This window comes from Erythrolamprus reginae, chromosome Z, assembly GCF_031021105.1.
Source record: "Erythrolamprus reginae isolate rEryReg1 chromosome Z, rEryReg1.hap1, whole genome shotgun sequence".
NCBI lineage: Eukaryota > Metazoa > Chordata > Lepidosauria > Squamata > Dipsadidae > Erythrolamprus > Erythrolamprus reginae.
The window spans coordinates 104773972-104779266 of record NC_091963.1 but is presented as its reverse complement, the minus strand read 5'-3'; positions in this window follow the sequence as shown (position 1 = coordinate 104779266).

Sequence of the window (5295 nt, the reverse complement as noted above, 5' to 3'; positions counted from 1 at the left end):
CATTTCCTATTACAGGGAAAATAAAAGTACAGTATTACTGGTAAATGTTTATCATTCAGACTAGACCTGGGAGATAATGAGCAAATGCTGAGCGCTGGTGAGACCACATTTGGAGTACTGTGTTCAGTTCTGGAGACCTCACCTACAAAAAGATATTGACAAAATTGAACGGGTCCAAAGACGGGCTACAAGAATGGTGGAAGGTCTGAAGTATAAAACGTATCAGGAAAGACTTAATGAACTCAATCTGTATAGTCTGGAAGACAGAAGGAAAAGGGAGGACATGATCGAAACATTTAAATATGTTAAAGGGTTAAATAGGGTTCAGGAGGGAAGTGTTTTTAACAGGAAAGTGAACACAAGAACAAGGGGACACAATCTGAAGTTAGTTGGGGGAAAGATCAAAGGCAACATGAGAAAGTATTATTTTACTGAAAGAGTAGTAGATCCTTGGAACAAACTTCCAGCAGACGTGGTTGGTAAATCCACAGTAACCGAATTTAAACATGCCTGGGATAAACATATATCCATTGTAAGATAAAATACAGGAAATAGTAAAAGGGCAGACTAGATGGACCATGGGGTCTTTTTCTGCCGTCAGTCTTCTATGTTTCTATGTTTCTATGCTTGCTTTTATGAACTTTGCCAGCTAAAAATATAGTTCTAGCATGTTTTAAACAATAATAGTTTTAGTTACCACTTCCCCTAATGTATGTACGGTAGATAAATATACATCTCCCAAAGACTTCCCAATGCAAATTGTCTTGATATTGCTTTTTTATTACATACATTTTTCTGATGTAAATGTTTTCATTTAACCAAATAAGCTCCTTTCTTATAGATTTTTTTATTTTTTAAAAAAGTTTCTTTATTGATTTTAAAAAGAATATTTCTCATATTGTTTGTTCTCTATTTACAGTTCTTAATCCGTTTTTATTACATGTTAAATATATCGTTCATTTCTCTATATATTCTGTTAAATTATATACAATCAAATATAGATGTCATAAGTAAAGCATAATATTAGAAGAGAAAAAAAGGTAAAGAGTAATTAACAAGTATACAGTGGTACCTCGAGATACGAGTTTAATTCATTCCGGATCTGCGCTCTTAAGTCGAGAAGCTCTTATCTCGAACGACTTTTCCCCATAGGAATTAATGTAAATAATTTTAATTGGTTCCAGCCCTCAAAAAACTCACAAAGTTAGTCTAAATTATGCAAAAAGACATTGCAAGAATAAATGTAACTTTACTTATTAATAAGATGATAAGCTGAGAGCTTTCCTTCCCTTCCTCTTTTTACCCAAAACAATCAACATGGCAAACTTTTATTTTTATTCATTAAACTGTAGTTATTTATTCAACTTCACTGCCACCCAATCCTGTAGAGGGAGGAAAGAAGGGAGGAAGGAAAAAGAAAGCAAGAAATGGAGGGAGGAAAGGAAGGAAGGAAGGAAAGAAAGGAAGGAAGAAAGAAAGGAAGAAAGAAAGAAAGGGTGAAGGGACAGGAACAGAGGAAGGAAGCAAGGAAACTTATGAAAGGGGAGAGTAACTTCACTGCCACCCAATCCTGTAGAGGGAGGAAAGAAGGGAGGAAGGAAAAGGAAAGCAAGAAATAGAGGAAGGGAAGGTAAAAGAGAGAAAGAAAAAGAGCAAGAAAGAAAGAAAGAAAGAGAGAAAGAAAGAAAATGAAAGATAAATAAAAATAGAGAGGGAGAATGAAAGAAATGGAAGGAGGGAAGGAAGGAGAGAAAGCAAGAGAAAGAAAGAAAGCAAGAGAAAGAAAGAAAGAAAGAAAGAGAAAGAAAGAAAGAAAGAGAAAGAAAAAAGAATGAAAGAGCAAGAGAGCAAGAGAGAAAAAGAAAGAGAGAGAGAAAGAAAGAAAGAAAGAAAGAAAGAAAGAAAGGCAACTTCAAAGAAAGGCTCACTGAGCATCTCTCACTCTCTCTCTCTTTCTATCCCTCTCTCTTTCTCTCCCCCCTCTCCCCCACTTTCCCTCTCTCTTTCTCTCTCTCCCTCTCTCTTTCTCTCCCCCCTCTCCCCCCTTTCCCTCTCCCCCCCCAGGCCGGCAGCGATGTTTTAAAACAGCCGCGCCGTTTGCGAGCTAACTCCTGAGGTGCGGAAGTTCGCCTTTGGCGTTTGGGCCACTCGGAATGTGAAATTCAAAACAGCGTTCGGATCCCCCCACCCCCAGCAGAAGCCAAGGACCCCCAGAGTGGGGCGGCAGGGGAGGCGACCGCCTCTCCACTCACCAAGTGCCGGGATACGAGCCGAGAAGAGCCGGGCTGGCTTACTTTCCTTCCTTCCCGCGCTGATGCAGAGCCACTCGAACAAAGCGTCACGCCCCCCTGACGCTTTTGGCGGCAAAAGAGCCCAGCGTCGCTTCGGAAGCCGCCGAAAGCATCAGAGGGGTGCGACGCTTTGTTCGAGTGGCTCTGCATCAGCGCGGGAAGGAAGGAAAGTAAGCCAGCCCGGCTCTTCTCGGCTCGTATCGCGGAGAGGGGCGGCATACAAATCCAAGTAATAAATAAAATAAAATAAAAAAATGTCTCTCCTCTCCCAGCTCTTATCTCGAGTAGCTCTTAAGTCGAGCAGCTCTTATGTCGGGGTTCCACTGTACATTTTTTTTAGTTTCTATAATAGAGTAATCATTCGTCCCATGCTTTTATCTCATTTCCATTAATATTACAAGGTTTTTATTTTTATTTCTATATACAGTGTTCCCTCGATTTTCGCGGGTTTGAACTTCGCGAAGTCTATACCACGGTTTTTCAAAAATATTAATTAAAAAAATACTTTGCGGTTTCCCCCCCTATACCACGGTTTCCCCCGCCCGATGATGTCATATGTCATCGCCAAACTTTCATCCGCCTTTAATAAATATTTTTTTTAATAAACTTTAATAAATAAACATGGTGAGTAATAATCTAAATGGTTGCTAAGGGAATGGGAAATTGCAATTTAGGGGTTTAAAGTGTTAAGGGAAGGCTTGTGATACTGTTCATAGCAAAAAATAGTGTATTTACTTCCGCATCTCTACTTCGCGGAAATTCGACTTTCGCAGGCAGTCTCGGAACACATCCCCCGCAAAAATCGAGGGAACACTGTATACTGATACTTTGTATTGTTACTTTTCAGTTTTTGTTTTGAATTCATTCGTGCCATTTGTGCCATAATTCTTTAGATTCTTTATATTTTATTCCCTTGATTGAGTTTGTCATTTCGTCCATCTCTACACATCTATATATTTTATCAATAATTAAACTTTCTTGTAGATTTTTTAAAACTATGCAGTGTTCAGAACTTGTTTCACACATGAATTATCAATGTAAGAGGAAGAGGATACAATAAAGCTCCAATTTGTACTGCTATACATGTGTTATGCTGCATTTTAGTAGCTTTCACAAGTCACATCCATTAGTAGCTTTCACAAGTCACATCCATACAAATCCATTTGTATTATGATTTATAGCTCTTAAGCTTACAAATTAAATAAAACTCTTCTTTCCTTCCTTCCTTCCTTCCTTCCTTCCTTCTTTACTTCCCTCCTTCCTTCCTTCCTCCCTTCTTTCCTTCCTTCCTTCTTTCCTTCTTTCCTTCCTTCCTTCCTACCTTCCTTCCTCCCTTCTTTCCTTCCTTCTTTCCTTCCTTCCTTCTTTCCTTCCTTCTTTCCTTCCTTCTTTCCTTCCTTCTTTCCTTTGTTCCTTCCTTCTTTCCTTCCTTCTTTCCTTCCTTCCTTCCTTCTTTCCTTCCTTCCTTCCTTCTTTCCTTCCTTCCTTCTTTCCTTCCTCCCTTCCTTCTTTACTTCCTTCCTTCCTCCCTTCCTTCCTCCCTTCCTTCCTCCCTTCTTTCCTCCCTTCTTTCCTTCCTTCTTTCCTTCCTTCCTTCCTTCTTTACTTCCTCCCTTCCTCCCTCCCTCCCTTCCTTCCTTCTTTCCTTCCTTCTTTACTTCCTCCCTCCCTTCCTCCCTTCCTTCCTTCTTTCCTTCCTTCCTTCCCCACCCCCTTTACCCTCCTTCTTACCTGGTAAAAAAATAAGAAAAACACTAATGAATCTCACATGTGAAATAAAGAAGTGACTCAGAATAAATATAGAGGGGAGGCTTCAGTGAAGGCCATTTCCTCCCTCATAATGTTATCTAGCATCAGGCAACAATTAGTGAGAAGGTAGACATATAATTATGGAAGATTTATATTGCCTCAGCAACAGAAGAGATTATTAGTGAGACACAAGCCAAGTTAACTATGGAGGACAAAAGGAACAAAATTGCTGTGGCTGTTCCATTGTAGGCAATGTTAAGATTAAACCAGTGCTTCTCAGTTATCACAATGTCATTGTAGGGACAATAGGCTGGCTCTGTTAAAAATTGCTATTGCTAACATGTTGTAAGCCGCCCTGAGTCTAAGGAGAAGGGCGGCATAAAAATTGAATAAATAAATGATAGATAGATAGATAGATAGATAGATAGATAGATAGATAGATAGATAGATAGATTGATTAAGACAACTGTCATGGTGGTCTCTGGAAGCAATGTAGTATGCTAAGAACATGGCAAGACACAAAAGATTCCCTGGTTAACCACTGCGCCCAGACCATCTTCAACTGCTAGATGGAATCTGGTAAGAGAGAGGGAGGCTGACTATGCACACACCTCTCTTACTTCAATCCAATTGACACACAAGTCTTTGACATCTCCTCCAAGGTGTCAAGGTCCTCTTTGAAAATGATGGATGAACATCACCATCTATCGAGTGCTTAAAGAACATGTCTTTTACCTGCAGCTTTTAGATCATGTTATAATTCAACACTTCCCATTTTCCAGATTAAATACAATCTTAGAATGTATACATATGCTACTAAATCCACAGCATTTTGCATTATATATATTTTTTCATTGTGCAAATTGCTCTCTTACTTTCGGGAAGTGTTTAAAGTGGGAACTATAATAATTTTCCCTCTTCTGTTGGAGAAAAATGGACACCCCCTCCCCCCCATGTCTCCAAAATCAGCCCTGTTCCTTCTGGTGGTCTCAGCATTTTTAGAGGAATACGGAGGCCTTTTGCAGAGAATCAAGGAGAAGAGTATTGCTCAGCTGCTTAGAAGTTCTCCACCTTTGCCTTATACACACAATTTATAAGATGCCATATACCTTGCTCTGGGGCCATGAAACCATTCAGCACAAACCTTGCAGGGAAGAGGAGGTGCAGGACAGTGCAGAGAAAAAGAGTTAACCCAGTGTTGCCACCTTGCATAGTTCAAGAGAGCGCCCATCCTTCCTCCTACCAGGGCCTAGAC